This window comes from Glycine soja, chromosome 7, assembly GCF_004193775.1.
Source record: "Glycine soja cultivar W05 chromosome 7, ASM419377v2, whole genome shotgun sequence".
NCBI classification, from domain to species: Eukaryota; Viridiplantae; Streptophyta; class Magnoliopsida; order Fabales; family Fabaceae; genus Glycine; species Glycine soja.
The window spans coordinates 28,521,494-28,538,684 of NC_041008.1; the positions used below are offsets into that span (position 1 = coordinate 28,521,494).

The following is a 17,191-nucleotide window of genomic DNA, read 5'->3' on the forward strand; positions in this document are numbered from 1 at the left end:
TTCTTAATGATTTGCTTATGTTTGGTTACAACTTATGATTGATCTTTGTCCTATATTATCTGATATTGATTCCCACAAACTTTGGCTTTTTGATGTTGCCAAAGGGGGAGAGAAATGGAGTGGTAGAGAAGCTTAGAAAAAGCTTAGAAATCAAGTGATCATCAATTCCAAAACATAGGGGGAGTGAACGCAATATATCATTCATATACATTACTTGTATCTTGATTTCAGGAACTAAATTGTCATCATCAAAAAGGGGGAGATTGTAGAAGCAAAGCCTTCCTTTGTCTTTGATGTTTTGATGATGATCGTGATGATTTGATGAAAATGCGCTTCTCAAGTTTAATTCAAGACAATGATTCAAGAATACAAGATACAACATCAAGAAGATCTCTAGTATTTTAGGAAGGGAATTCCTAATTGAAATAGCAAAAGGTTTGGCCAAGAAATTTAAGTTAAAAAGTCTTTTTCAAGAGATTTACGCTTTGGTAATCGATTAACAGAGGATGTAATCGATTACCAGTGGCCAAAAATGGTTTATAACAGCTATTAAAATTTGAATTCAAATTTTACACTGTGTAATCGATTACACATGGATGGTAATCGATTGCCAGCAGTTAATAAACGTTTTAATTCAAATTTTAAAGCCTGTAATCAATTACACAAATCTTGTAATCGATTACCAGAGGAGTTTTTCATAAAATAACTTCCAAGAGTCACATCAATTCAAATGATTTATGAATGACCATCAAAGGTCTATTTATATGTGACTTGGAAACACGAATAAAGAGAGAGTTTTCATTGCCCAAAAAGTTTTATCCTCTCAAAAGATTAAAAGAGTTTTTCTGAACTGAAATGTATCATCCTCTCAAAAAGATTCCTTGGCCAAACACTTGCATATTCAATAAGGAATTTTGATTGATCTTCATTGTACAATCTATCTCTTTCAAGAGAGATTTCTTCTTCTCTTCTTCTTACTTCTAAAAAGGGATTAAGAGACCGAGGGTCTCTTGTTGTAAAGGATTCCTGAACACAAGGGAAGGGTTGTCCCTATGTGGTTCAGACTTTGTAAAAGTATTTTTACAAAGAGAGTGAAAAATCTCAAGTGGGTTGCTTGAGGACTGGACGTAGGCACGGGAAGTGGCCAAACTAGTATAAATCAGTTTGCATTTCTCTCTTCCCTTAAACTTCTTTTATTTATTGCCATTTATCTTTTGCTTTAAAGAAGTTTATTCTGAATTGTCTTTTGAGTAATTCATGTTAAGGGTGCATTGTCAATCTAAAAAGAGAGAGCGAAATTTTAATCGGGGAATAGTCTTTGTATCTTAATTCAAGCCCCCCTTCTTAAGATAACTGAGACCATTTGTCTAACAGAGATGAGTTCCAAGTTTATCTCAGGTCCTCTCACATAATCTCAGCATGTGTCGCCAACTAAGCTCCATTGATTGGATATATATAATAGATTTACAGTTTAATAATATATAGCATTAAAATAAATACATAATATTTAAATATCAAATTAATCAAGTTGAAATTTAACTTATTGAGTAAAGTAGAAACATGTGATTAAGATCCATGCTAGGAACATATTTATTAATTATTTAGTTTATTTTATTTAGAATACGATAAATTAATATTTAAAAATATTGAGTCAACAAGATGTATTCAATCAACTTTAATGTTAAATTCCATGACAAAGATAATTCCAATCCCCCCTCTAACACTCTTTGAGTACCAAATGAACACATGACGAATCATAAAGTTAAGGCTTAATTATATAATTGGTTCTTTAATTATATTTAAGGGTTCAATTGAGTCTTCTAATTTTTAAAAAAATTAGTTAGTGTATGTATAAGGGACACAACCCCCAAAAGGGTATGATTAAAGGGTGAGATTCTTGATTTAACATTACACTATTCATTATCATTTATTACTCTTATTTATTATATCGGGGGGAATTCTAACTTGAACATCAGAGTGCCTATATAAATACCCTTGCCACAAGAGATGAGGAGTTCACGACGAAGAGAACAAGCAGTCACCACATCAGAATAAGGAGAAAGTTACCGCTGTACTCTTATGCATGTACAACTAAGTTCTTTAATTGTTTAAAATACTATAATTATGCCCTTTCTATCGGCTTAGTTAGTTGGATTGATAAAAAATTTGTAAATAAACAATTTTTACATCAATTATATTAATAATTGATGTTAAATTGTCTTTTTACATTGGTTATATTGACAACCGATGTAAAAATATTTATTTACATAGCCTCAAATCTTGACAAGGATGTCATTTTTACAATGATTGCATTAATTTTTTTTTTTTACATCGGTTATATTGGCAGTTGATGTACAAATGTTTATTTATGTTAATCAAACTAATGAAACTAACAAAATAATATAATTGTAGAATTTTTAATAATTAAAAGATTTGATTGAACTTTTAATTATAATTAGAGAATCAATTGTATAATTAGACCTAAAATTAACAAAACGAACAAACAACCTTGAAAAAAAGTTAAATAATTATTTTTGTCCTTTATCTTATTTGTTTTTGTTCAATTTGAATCTTTATCTTTTAAAAAATTAATTTCATCATTTATTTTATTTATTTTTTCAAAGTTGTATTTTATTTTCTTAAAGATTTACTTTAATCATTTATTTTATTTAAAATATTCTATCAACTATTTAAATATATTTAAAACATTCTTTTACCTAAGTATTATTTAAAGGATAAAGTTAAATATATTTTAATAGTTAAAAGATGATTTTGAACTTTTTAAATAAAATAAGTTATTAAAGTAATTTTTTTAAAAGATAATATATTATTTAAATTTTTTTAAATAAGATAAATGATTAAAATAATTTTTTTAAAAGATAGAAAATAACTAAAAAATAATAAAACATTATAACGGTCATTGAAAGAAAAACAGAAACAAATCTGAGAAACGCAAAAACAGTGAGACACCACCATCACTTCAGTGGAGTAGTCGAGAGAGTGAGGTGAATACTGAATAGTAGTAGATGCAACTAAGAAAATGGGGAGCATAACCACAAGCACCATCGGAGCTCCCCCAACCCGAAGAACAACACTCACCCCTTTCTCTTCGCTTCTCCCCAAACCCAAACCCCATTCTCTCGCCCTATCCACTTCCAATCCCCACCCATTCCATCTCTCCAAACCCCTAACCATTTCCCCTAATCCAAACCCCCCCATTCCCAAATCCACCCCCTCCTCCTCCTCCGCCGCTACCTCTCCATCCTCCCCCCTAAACCTCAAGTCCCGCCTCCGCAACGGCGAGACCCTCTATGGTCTCTTCCTCCTCTCCTTCTCCCCCACCCTCGCCGAGATCGCGGGCCACGCCGGCTATGACTTCGTCGTCGTCGACATGGAGCACGGCCCCGGTGGCATCCGCGACGCCCTTCCCTGCCTTCACGCCCTCGCCGCCGCGAACACCGCCGCCATCCTCCGCGTCCCTGAATCCACCGCCGCCTGGGCCAAGAAAGCCCTCGACCTCGGCCCGCAGGGCCTCATGTTCCCCATGATCGAATCCCCATTATCCGCCCAGGACGCAGTCTCCTACTGCCGCTTTCCCCCCACCGGGCTCCGCGGCGCGGCCCATCCCATCGTCCGGGCCTCCAAGTACGGCCTGGACGACGAGTATCTCGGTAATTACCTCGACGAGCTTCTTATCATGTGCCAGGTGGAGTCCGAGGAGGGAGTGGCGAACACTGGCGCGATCGCCGCCGTTGATGGCGTAGACTGCGTGCAGATGGGCCGTTGGATCTGAGCGCGAGTTTAGGGTACTTGTGGGACCCAGGGAACAAGAAAGTGAGGGAGGTTTTGAAGGATGCTGAGAACAAGGTGTTGGAGAGCCGAAACGACGACGTTGAGATTGGGGCTTATCTCGCAGGTTTCGCCACGGTGTATGATGGGGCGAGGGATTTGAGGTCGCGTGGGTATCACATGGTGAGTGGCGCCGTAGACGTGGGGCTGTTCCGGAGCGCAGCGGTGGAGGATGTGACGCGGTTCAAGATGGGCGGGGATGGGTCGGAGAGTGATGAGGGGGAGGAGAAAGAGGGTGATGAGAAGTACTGGAGTGAGTGAATGAATGAGAGGTGTTTTTTTAAAAAAATAATTAGATTTTTTGTAAATTAGGTGATGTGGTTGTTGGTTTATGTGCTTTTGATATTTTAAATGAAAATGAATCTTTGATTCCATATTTTGTGTTTGTTATATGTGCAACAGAATCCATCTAGGCAACTTTACTAGTGGTATGATCCATGTAGCTGACTTGACCAGTCATATGATTCATATAGCCGATTTCACCTAAAGCTTTGATGTTTATTTGTGGAACAAAATCTATGTTGTATAGAGGGTGCTGATGAGTACAGGGTTTTGGCTTCTCTATTTTTCATGTTAGGGAATTTGATATATACATTTGAAATTTTAATATCTTAAGGCAAACACTAATGTCTTCTAGCTAGATTTGGTATCATTTGCAGTGCATACCATCTAATCTTATATGCCTCAATGAATCTGCATGCTGTGTCTGACACTACAATGGCTTTGAATTTGGGATCCATGACCATTGTTTGTAGTTCTGGAAGTTTTTGCGGCTGTATTAGCTGCATGTGCCTGAAATTTCAGTAACCATGACTCTGATTGCAACTGTAATTTAAAACCTTGGATACTATCAACTGAAAATATTTGTGAGGATGTTTTATGAATGAGATTGTTTTGCTCAATGGGATGAGTAAACATGAATTGGATTGATATGCAGATAGAAGTATGATAGGTTGCACTTATTGATTTAGATGTCAGCATAGGAGTTCTGGCTGTCTAGATTTTAGAACAGGTTTGTACTGTTTTTCTATGGCATAATTACATGGAGAGTTGTTTTTGTTTGATCTGTTAGACATAAATTATGGGAGTCTCAGCTCTTAGGTGTTATTCTGTCTCAATCTCATTTTTAACATTGGACATACTTCCCTATTATTATTATTTTTTTCATTTGGGTTCTTATGATGACCATATAAATTGCCTCTTTGACCCGTAAATGATTGTTCTTAGTAGTAGTTGCTCTGTTTTTTGTGTAGTATGTGTCTCATTCTTTAAACAAGACATTATGTTTTGTTATTTGTTGTTTAATTTGGTTCATTTGTCATGGGGATTGGGTTAGAAGAGACCAAAATAATTCAAAATTGCTGATGATAATGATGTTTTGCCTTTCTATTTTCATCTGGGTATGTGGGGGAATTCATAATACATGTTGCTGTTGAAATTCTATGATCTCATGCATATGCTTGTACTCCTATAATGATTTGGCTTGATTTGGTGTCACATGCACTGTTTGCCAGCTTATATGCCTCATTGAATGTGTGCCTTGTATAAACACTACGAAGGTTATAAATTGTGGTGTGTGCAACTGCAGTATCATCGTTTTGGTGGTCTTTGGGATTGCATTAACCACGTTTACCATATATCAGTAACCACATGATTACAACTATGACTGCAACTGCAATTTAAGACTTTAGGCACTACCAACTGAAAACATTTTAAAGGCTATTCTTTGAATAATATGGGTAGCCTTGATCAATGGGATGAGTAGGCATGGGTTGGATTGACTTGCAGATAAATGCATGGGAGGTTGTGTTTATTGAATTAGATGGCATAATAGGGATTCCAGTTTCTAGATAGTAGACCGGGTTTGTACAGCTTTGTTGATGCATGATTACATAGAGTTATGGTTATTTGATCTGTTAAAACATAAATTATGGGAGACTCAACTTTCAACTTGGTGCTATTCTGTGGCATTCGTAATATTGAAGTATTGAACTTCCTATTTGTTTTGGGTTTTTCATATAACCATATAAATTACCTCTTGGACCCATGTATGACTGTAATTCATAGTTCTCTGGTTATTGGTGTTCTCTGTATCTCAATTGTTAAAAAAGACATGTTATGATATTTGTGGTCTAATTTGGTCCATTTGTCATGGTGATTGGGTAGAAGGAACCAAAATAATTCAAAGTTGCTGTTTTGTAGTGTTCTCTTGTTTCTTCTCCAACAGAAATAGTTGCTATATGGCTTTGCGAAACATCAAACAAGAAGGTTACAATTACAGTAGTCAAGTCACTCCTTCAAACAAGCTAAGCCTCCTGTGGTTAGATGGAAGAAATTATAAACTGATCTAGCTTTTTTTTTCTCTGATGTGTAATTGTGCTCTTGGTTTTGCTGTAAATACATTCTGTAATACGATGATGGTGTGTGTTTTGTAATTTCCCCTGTCATGATTACTCTTTACATGTGCAGCTCCAAATACCTTAATTTGGAACAAAAAGAAATCTGTCAGGTATTAATTGCTATTGAAATGCATTATGTCTCATGATGTGATATGGTAATCGATTGCTTGGGCCATCTTAATGAATTTTTTGCTGATGTGATTAAGTGTTAACCTTTGTTGCTCGTGATGATGATTTCAGTCTTTTACATGACAATTGAAACTGACCTTAGAGATTATTCATGTTTGGTTGCTTGAATCTTGAGATAACACTTTGGCCTTATCTTTGCACTTGGAAAGACACCCCTCTGCTTGAGCTTTTGTCAATTGATTTTCCATTCAATCAAATAGAGTGAAAGTTCAATTGAAGACGGTGTCTTGCATGCGAAGCGAAACACGTTTCGCACGGTGCGAAAGTGATTTGTGTCTGTCGGATTACTTAATTTGAAGATCTATGGCTGCGGTTTTTTCTTCTATTTTTTTGTCTTTTTACTTTAATTTTTTCCCGTTATACCCTTTTACTTTTTCTCTTCCTTCCCCTCTTTCCCCATTTCTCTTTCCTCTCTTCTCTACCAAAACGGCAGAGTTGGTTGCCATCAGAGGTTTGGGAGCGAGAGATAAGGTGGTGGTGCATGGTGGTATGGTCGTGTGGTGCCATCTGTGGTTCTGGGGTAAGATAGAAGATGAAAATGAAAAACAAAAGGAGGAAAGAGAGAAAGAAAAGAGAAAAGTTGTCAGAAAATGCTTCCCGTGGTGGTGCGTGATGATTGGAGGGCAAGGTGGAGAAGAAAAGAAAATAAACAAGATGTCGCTGCCAAAAATCACCTCTGACGACAGTGCAAGGTGGTCTGCCGCGGAGGTCACAGTGGTACGTCATGTTCTCCCCCTTTCTTTGCTTTGCATCATTTTACACGGCCAAGTCCCAATAATTTCCAATTCCAGCCAACCATTATAACCTTATTTTGTATCATACGGAATATGAACAAGTTATAAATAGCCATTTGAATTCAAATCGTGGTCTTTGACATGTTAATCTGGCTTTGATGTGTGATTTTGTGAAGTTAATAGTGTCAACTGGGTTCCTTGTGCACAGCATGAGTGAGAGTGAAAAATGGGTGGGGGTAGCAGATGAGGTAAGGGCCAAATCGGAAAAGACAATAAAAGTAAAATAGAAAAAAATAGAAAAATCTCAACCATTAAATTTGAAATTAATATATCCGACGCACCGTGAGAAAATTTCTCATGCAAGACATCGTCGCAATTGAAATATATCATGTTTAAAAAGAAAACTTGAAATAAAGATGCACATAGTCTAGTGACTAGTAGATGCCATCAAAAGACTATTTTTTTTACGTTTCTTTGCTTTTTTAGTTGGAGTGGTTTGTGTTCTTTTCAGTTTGTTTATTGAATGAATCATTATTTTGGTTCCTAAAAGATTTGAAGTTTGTCACATTAGTTTTAGAAAGATGGATCTCAACATTTTTGTCTTTGAAAGACTAAAATGCCGATTTAGGCACTCTAAAGGACAAAAACTAATCAACATTTTCATTTTTAAAGAACAAAATTTGTGGTTTCTATTTATGAGAGTTTCTATTGTGCCTCTTAATTTGGGGTATTGATAAAGTTGATTTTTCAACCAATTGAAATCAAGCTGTATTATTATATTATTATTTTAAAATTTAATGATAATTTGAAAGAAAAAAACTTAAATTTAAAAAAAAAATTGGTAACAACAAATTAATTTAATGCAACAAAAAGTAAAGATATGTCAATTAGTATAATAACAAGCAAAAACTTGTGATTTTTTTTTTATCACTTTCTTGATTTGTTGTCAAATTATTGATTTGTTGTCATATTATGTTTCTTGTTATTATGCTAATTGGCATACCCTTACTTTTTTTTTTCTTTAAACTAATCTTTTGTTAACGATTTTTTTTAAAAAAAAAATTAAAGTTTTTTTCTTCAAATTAGCATTAAATTTTAAAATAACAATACAATAATACAACTAATTTTTATTGGTTGAAAAATCAATTGTATCAATCTCTCAAATTAATGATAGCATGGTAGAAATTCTCTTATATCCATAAGGATTAATGTGACTAATTCGAAATCTTTCAAGAATCAAAATATCATTTTGATTAAATATGTTATTCATTTTGGCCTTTGGCATATAGATAACGTAGAAGCATCAACCTATTAAAAGAATTGTTGCAAGCTAGATATTTAAGGAACCATGCGTTCCCACAAAAGACTAGGCTAATAATTGTAACATTGTGTTTTATTTATTGATTGTTCAACCGATTTAATTAAATTACAAGAGAAATTGAATTTAAGTTAAGTGCTTGAATGAATTAATTAATTGATGAATTAGTGATGTTGAACATGTGTTTTATGTGTATTAGGTAGTTTTGGTGTGTTTAGGCCTAAAAGGATGGACTTTTGATTTATGAGAGAGGTAGGTGTGCTTAGTAGAAGCTAAGGTATAGAGAGAGAAACTAAATAGTCACCAAAAACCTCTAATAAACCCTTAAATTTAGAAACTTTTCACAAAAAAAAACTCATCATTTTCTGCTCACTTCCTCTTCTCCAAAAAACCACCATTGAAGAAGCTTAGAACTTTGGTGTTGTGCAAAAAGGGAGCTCCTTTTCTCCCCTTCTAATGTTTGTTGGCTATCCCTAGGTGAGATAAACCCCTTTCTTCCTCTCTTTGTGTTCATTCTCATTTTTCCCCATAAACACCCTTCTAAACTCCATGAAAGTGTTCATTTAAAAGGTTTTAATGTGTTTTCTATTGATTTTGGGGTTTGGGATGGTATGGATGATGTAGAACCGTTGTAGGAGTGAAGGGAAACTTTCATTTTGGACCCAAAGTCTCTCCCTTATTCATTTGCTTCATTCCAAAGCTAACTCATTGAGTTGATAGGTAAGGGGAACTCGCTTCTTTCTTATTATGGATGTTTTGAAATGTTAGAAAATGTTTTGTGGAAGCATAAATCCATTGTTGAATATTTTGGATTGAAATGAATGATTTTTGTTTTGATGAAAGATGATGTTTTGGCTTAAAAATCGTAACTGTATGCAGTTTGAATCATTATAATAAATTAAATCATGTGTAATTGATTAAAATGAGCTTCAGAGGTTGATTTTGAATTCTGAGCTGATTGTAATCGATTACATAGGTTTGTAATTGATTAATTTGAGCCCAAGGACTATTTTGTTTACCCAAGCTCTATTGTAATAGATTACAATGAGTTGTAATTGATTACAATGACCAAAATAGATTACCTAGGGTAGCTTTGCTATTCTTAGCCGGTTCCAAGCCCGGATAAAAGGAGAGGGTTGTGTTAGGCTTTCGACAACCAACGTTAAACTTTGTCGAATCTCTATGACATGGATCAATTACGTAATTATGTGAATGCTAGGTCGTTGCCCGGAAGCAACGTGCTGTATGGCTCGAGTACAGTGTCAAAAGAGCAAGGGCCGCTGCATCGCCGCCCGGATGTAGTGAAAAGTAAGCAAGGGTTCCCACATTTTCGTGAACGGGTGTGGGTAAAGAAGCTAGTTCATGACAGGAGGATTCGCTTTGGTACATGGAATATAGGCACACTTACTGGAAAATCTATGGAAATAGTGGATGTTATGGTGAGGAGGAAGATCAATTTTATGTGCTTACAAGAAACTAAGTGGACAGGTGAAAAAGCGAAAGAATTAGACAACTCGGGATTTAAGTTGTGGTATACGGGAAAAATCAGATCAAGAAATGGGGTAGGGATTATTGTGGACAAGGAGTAGAAGAAGGATGTCGTGGATGTAAGAAGAGTAGGAGATCGTATCATAGTCTTAAAATTGGTAGTGGGACAGGACACCTTTAATGTTATTAGTGGGTACGCACCTCAGGTTGGGTTAGCAGAACACTTTAAGGTAAAATTTTGGGAGGATCTAGAAGGGGTACTTCAGGATATACCCCAAGGAGAGAAAGTTTTCCTAGGAGGGGATCTCAATGGACATGTAGGTAGCGTGGCTAGAGGTTTTGAGGGGGTGCATGGGGGTTTTGGCCTAGGGGAAATGAATGGGGAGGGTAAATCCATCTTGGAGTTTTCGGAGGCTTTGAATCTTTCTATAGCCAATACATGGTTTAAGAAAAGAGAGGAACATCTTATCACTTACAAAAGTGGAGGGACATGTTCTCAGATAGATTTCTTCCTTATCAGGAAGTCTGATAGGAAGTATTGCTTGAACTGTAAAGTTATCCCGGGAGAGAGCTTGACTACCCAACATAGAGTTTTGGTTATGGATGTAAGAATTAGAGATAGGGCAAAGAGAAGAAGTCCTATGGTAGCACCAAGGATCAAATGGTGACACTTGAAGGGTGAGAAACAAGGAATCTTCCAACAAAAGATATGGGAGGGTTGGTGTGGACAATCACAAGGAAGTGCAAATGATATGTGGAACAAGATGTCCCAAGAGATTATTAAAGTGGCTAAAGAGACGTTGGGTGAATCTAGAGGTTTTGGACCTAGGGGTAAAGAATCGTGGTGGTGGAATGAAAATGTTCAGAGCAAAGTTAGAGCAAAAAAGGAGTGTTTCAAGGAGTGGTCTAGGTGTAGAAATTCTGAAACTTGGGATAAGTATAAGATAGCTAGAAATGAAACCAAAAAGGCGGTGAGTGAGGCAAGAGCCCAAGCTTTTGACGGACTATACCAAGCTCTAGGAACCAGGGACGGAGAAAGATCTATATATAGGCTTGCTAAGGGTAAAGAGAGGAAGACTAGAGATTTGGATCAAGTAAAGTGTGTTAAGGATGAAGAAGGCAAAGTCTTAGTGCATGAAAAAGATATCAAGGAAAGGTGGAAGGCGTATTTCCATAACTTATTTAATGATGGATATGGATATGACTCTAGCAGTCTAGACACAAGAGAAGAGGACCGGAACTATAAGTACTATCGTCGGATTCAGAAACAGGAAGTAAAGGAAGCGTTGAAAAGAATGAGTAATGGTAAGGCGGTGGGGCCAGACAACATACCTATTGAAGTGTGGAAAACTCTTGGAGATAGAGGTCTTGAGTGGCTCACCGAACTCTTTAACGAAATTATGAGGTCAAAACGCATGCCGGAGGAATGGAGGAGAAGCACGTTAGTGCCAATCTATAAGAACAAGGGGGATATACAAAATTGTGCAAATTATAGGGGAATCAAGCTCATGAGTCATACCATGAAATTATGGGAAAGAGTGATCGAACGGAGATTAAGAAAGGAGACTCAAGTTACTGAGAATCAATTTGGTTTCATGCCGGGAAGGTCGACCATGGAAGCGATTTATTTATTACGGCGGGTGATGGAGCAATATCGCATGGCCCAACAAGACTTGCACTTGATTTTTATTGACTTGGAGAAAGCGTATGATAGAGTGCCTAGAGAGATTTTGTGGAAAGCTCTAGAGAAGAAAGGGGTTAGGGTTGCATATATTCGAGCTATCCAAGATATGTATGATAGGGTATCGACTAGTGTTAGGACACAGGGTGGAGAGTCAGACGATTTTCCCATCACAATTGGTTTACATCAAGGGTCAACCCTTAGCCCCTACCTTTTTACCTTAATTCTGGATGTCCTCACGGAACAAATCCAAGAGATAGCGCCGAGATGCATGCTTTTTGCAGATGACATAGTCCTCCTTGGAGAGTCGAGGGAGGAGTTGAATGAGAGGTTGGAAACTTGGAGACGAGCTCTAGAAACACATGGCTTTCGCCTAAGCAGAAGCAAATCGGAGTATATGGAATGTAAGTTCAACAAAAGAAGGAGGGTTTCTAACTCAGAGGTGAAAATAGGAGACCATATTATCCCTCAAGTCACACGGTTTAAATATCTTGGGTCTGTAATACAGGATGATGGGGAAATTGAAGGGGATGTGAATCATCGCATTCAAGCAGGATGGATGAAATGGAGAAAAGCATCGGGGGTGTTATGTGATGCAAAGGTACCGATCAAGCTAAAGGGAAAGTTTTATCGGACTGCGGTAAGACCGGCGATTTTGTACGGAACAGAATGTTGGGCGGTCAAGAGCCAACATGAGAATAAAGTAGGTGTAGCGGAGATGAGGATGTTGCGGTGGATGTGTGGTAAGACTCGACAGGATAAAATTAGAAACGAAGCTATTAGAGAGAGGGTTGGAGTAGCGCCTATTGTAGAGAAGATGGTGGAAAATAGACTTAGGTGGTTTGGGCATGTAGAGAGAAGACCGGTAGACTCTGTAGTGAGGAGAGTAGACCAGATGGAGAGAAGACAAACAATTCGAGGCAGAGGAAGACCCAAAAAGACTATAAGAGAGGTTATAAAAAAGGATCTCGAACTTAATGATTTGGATAGAAGTATGATACTTGATAGAACATTATGGCGGAAGTTGATCCATGTAGCCGACCCCACCTAGTGGGATAAGGCGTTGTTGTTGTTGTTGTTGATCTTCAAGAAAGTTGTAGCTCTAGATGTTAGCTAACTAATGGCTTTGGTTTCACTTAAAAATATTGTGTATGACTTTAGACATGATTAAATTAGTGAACAATGGTCAAGTTGTCGATAATAAGTAAAAGCTTCATATGGATTGTAATTTTAGGCATAATATGCTTCTATACTAGGCTTATAGGAAAACATAAAAGTTGGAGATATTCCTCGTGCTTTCAAATGAGACAATGAACAACTTGCTTGAGTTAGTATATCTTTATTTATCATGTTGTTGTTGAGAATATTATATTGATAATGAGATAACTATGATGATTGATGAATGTTTTGGATTGTGTTGGTTGATTTATTGATGATGATATGAGATGTGGTTGAGATGATGTTGTTTTATAATTAGAGTTGACTTTATGTGAGATCATGAGATTTACATCCATATGAGTTTTGGTGAGTTGTTTGCAAGAATTCAAAGTGTTCAAATGTCTAGCTATGCTTATTGATAGGTGAGTTCATGAGCACGATGAGCATATGAATGGTGAATCTATGATATTATAACCTCTTATGGTGTTGATATTAATGAATGCATGTGTGATGACGTATGATATTGATTTAAATGATCATACATGCATTGGTGAATATTGTAACGACCCGTCTCGTTGTTATGATATCACCACTCTAAACTGCGAAAATTTTAATTTTTAATTTAAAACTCTGTTAATTTGCTTATAAAAATAAAATTTTCACGATATATATTCAGCAAACAATGTACCATTACTTAAATGGTATATATATATATATATATATATATATATATATATATATATATATATATATATATATATAGTAACTCAGTACACATCATTCACATAATGGAAAGTAAATTTGTTCATACATAATTAAATATGTGATTTACATCCTCAATTCAAAAAAATAATCATGGAACCAACTATGAAGGAGTTGATTAATAAAACACAACTATCTCCCAAAATAATCACAATGTCATCACGTCAATTTGGCAACTCCACAAAAGAATCTCACTTCACGTACTCTACTGTTGTCATTCTGCTCCTACGAACAAAGGTTTATGATCATCACAGGTACTAACCACACGGTACAAAAGTTACAAGGGTGGGTTTATTATAAAAGAAATTAATACAAAAATCAAAGAACCATAATTAGTAAGAAAACATTAACAAATACCATAAACATACACAAACATTCATTAGTTCAACATACACTTAACAAGTAGTCATCATCCATCCATAATTCCAATCAATCATGCTTAGTATGATGCATGCACCTGACCTCAACTCTCAAATGCAATGTGGTACCATTCATCAAGGAAATAGCCTAAGCGTGTCCACACGACACTCTCACTTAGAAAAACTAGGCAATAAGAGTCGAGGTCACCCTGTCGTGCATAGGCAACTCCTTCCCTCACGGTGATCAGCCTGAGTCTCAAGGGAGTTCCAAACCGAGTGACATGTCCCCAATTACAAGTATTCCTCCTCATGAGAAGCTACAAATACTTACTGACAAATTTTATACTATTTCCATGCAATATGAAGTATGAAACGTGGACTCCATCAATACACTGACCGTGGATAATTAAAGATTCTAAGTCATCCCCCTCCAGAGATGCTTAAAACTCTTTAACCACTCTATTTTCCCAACCAGGGATAGCTAATATGGTCATTGCACCCCCCATGTACATACACAACATACATCATCACAATGACATTTTCAACATCATTAACATCTCATCTCAATGTCATTATCAACATCAACATTGTCTCATCTCAATGTCATTCTCAACATCAACATCATCTCAATATCATTCTCATCATCATCATCATCTCGTCTCAATGACATTGCCAACAATAACAACATCATCTCATATCAACATAATCATCAATAACAACATAATCTCATATTAGTTAATATCAATAATAATATCATCATTAAATCACATTCCGCATATACATACATATACAGTTCATGCTTGAGATTCACACTTCCCAAGTCTTCAGACAACACAAGTTTAATAAAAAGAATAATGTCATTTATCAATGATAGACATATCACATCCCATTAATCAAAACATTATTTTTCTTGAAAACCAGCATGCAACAGGGACAGACATACATCCCCATAGTTAGGTTCCATGACCCCAACTATGGTATCAAAAGCCGTAAATTATAATAAACTCCCCTCACCTATCGTGATCTCTACATCAATTCCTTTTTGTGTCGCTTAGAGACCTCTCTCGTTCTTGTTTGTCAGTCCAAACACAAGGTTCTATATACCAAATTGAAGGAAATTTAGTATAGATTTCAGAAACAATGTTAATGACAACATAAAGGACTAAGGGGGTGTTTCAGATTCTACTAAAAGGAGACATCATTTTGAAATTTTGATCACGCCAATGTGACCGGGGTTCAGTGAAGGTCACAAAAATAACATCAATTTTATAAAAAGATAACTTTTACAACATTTCATTTTCAAGGGTTCTACAAAGGAAGTGTAAAAACACCTTATTACAATACACAAAACACAAGAGACACTAAGATAAACTCAAACTAGCTAAGAGAAAAACTTAGAAGTCAAGATTACCTCAGAAAAGCTACAAAAGAAAGGATTGATGGGTTTTTCTCCACTAAATCCTTGAGGTGGATTCTGAGGATTCCGCTCTGAATCCTTGAGGTGGTTCGGCGGCAAGCTATGACGGCTCGTGGTGGCTACCGGTGGTCGTGGTGGGTGGCGGAGAAGAAGGTGTTTGGGTTTGGGTGGGTGTTTGGAGATGATGAGAGTGAAAAAAATTGTGTTTTTCACACTGAAGAACATATTTATAATTTGTAGATCTCGCTTAGCGTGCTCGTCTCACTAAGTGGGAGTCCACTTTTGGCGCTAAGCGTGACAATTCTCGCTCAGTGCAATTCCCTCTTGGGTTGGAATTTGCGTTGAGCGTGACAATTCGCGCTGAGCGCAATTCCTCTTGCGCTAAGCGCAATAATTCTCGCTCAATGCAGTTCCCTCTCGAGTTGGAATTGCGCTTAGCGAGAGGTCAAAATTTGTTATTTTAAAAATCCCATCGGTCAGACTATTGGGACATGTATTAGGAACCTACAGTCAAAATTAGAAGACGCTCCAACGGTTAACGAATCCAGGATTGTGATTTTACCCGAATAAGTTTAGGTGAGATTTGAAATTTCATAATTTCAACTTGGGTCAATAAAACTCCACATAACTCAACATCCACATCAAGCAAATCACACATGACTAATTCACACCATACCTCAACTCATTCAATTCAATCATATAATCAAATAACAGGATAAATACAATTAAACCTCGATTTATAATTAGACATATTTTAGGGTGTCACAAATACCATTTCATGTGAGTAGGCACGTGAGTTGCGAGTAGTCGATGGGCACTCAACCTAGTGATAAAGGTTTTCATGGTGGCTAATATCAAATGAGCCTATAGAATAGATGAGTGGATTAGATAGGTTAATGTCTTTGCAAGCCTTATCGAGGTAAGCCACAACTCGTGCTCATCCATTTTCGATAAAACCATACTCTTCCATAGGGTTAATTTAAGTCTCTCAAATAGTAAGATCATAGAGTACAACTATGTTAAGGGATGTACTTGTGTTAATAACTCAAAGGTGAAATCTTCCAGGAGTAAAGAGTTAGTATGATATAACATGATAGTTAGACACATGCATTGATATTTGTGATTTGAGAATGGCGTGTTACTTGACGAGTTGTATAATTACATTGATATTGGGAATGTGAAGGATTTTCTATGTATCTTGTGAAATGGCGATCTTATGTTGTTTTCAATTACATGATGTATTCTTTCAAAATGAGTTTACCCTTGTATTTTCTGTTGAACTGTGATGATTGTGTTATTTGATACGAGAATAGATTATGCTGTAACTTCTAAGGAACATGTCACTCAGGGTTGAGGTGGACGTGGTGATAGACTTAGGGGCGAGATCTAACCCTCAGTCATTTATTTATGCTTTGTCTTAGTGAGGATCAACTTATGGTTTAGATATGATTTTGGTTTTATGTTGTATTATTTCCCTTAATGGGATCCTCGAGATTTGTTTCGAGATTTGTTTATGATGCTTTGATGATGGCCTTGGAACACATGTACACTTTATGTTATATATTTTGAGGACCTTTTATGGGTGAAGTTTATTTGACACACTTATATTCATGAAAAATTTATACATATTTCCGTTAATTAAATTAATTTCAAGAGTTTTATAAAGAGTAAAAGTGAATCTTTCTACATTAAAGTCTTTGTGTTCCATGTAATGGTGTCGGGGGTCATTGCAAGTTGTTTACATTCTTTATTTAAATTTTTGGTCCATGCATTCTATATTTCCTTGTCATTGATAAATTGAGTTGATGTAACATTTTTAGTTTAACAAGACTTTCAT

At 36.2% G+C, this 17,191-nt stretch overlaps 1 pseudogene across 1 annotated transcript; it reads left to right on the forward strand.

Moving 5' to 3' along the window:
* The first annotated feature begins 2,932 nt into the window (after positions 1 to 2,932).
* On the forward strand, positions 2,933 to 16,941 carry LOC114419245 (annotated as a pseudogene). Its single transcript, XR_003668210.1, has 2 exons — positions 2,933 to 7,154; positions 16,703 to 16,941. The product of XR_003668210.1 is annotated as a 2-keto-3-deoxy-L-rhamnonate aldolase-like (transcript).
* The last annotated feature ends 250 nt before the right edge of the window (positions 16,942 to 17,191 follow it).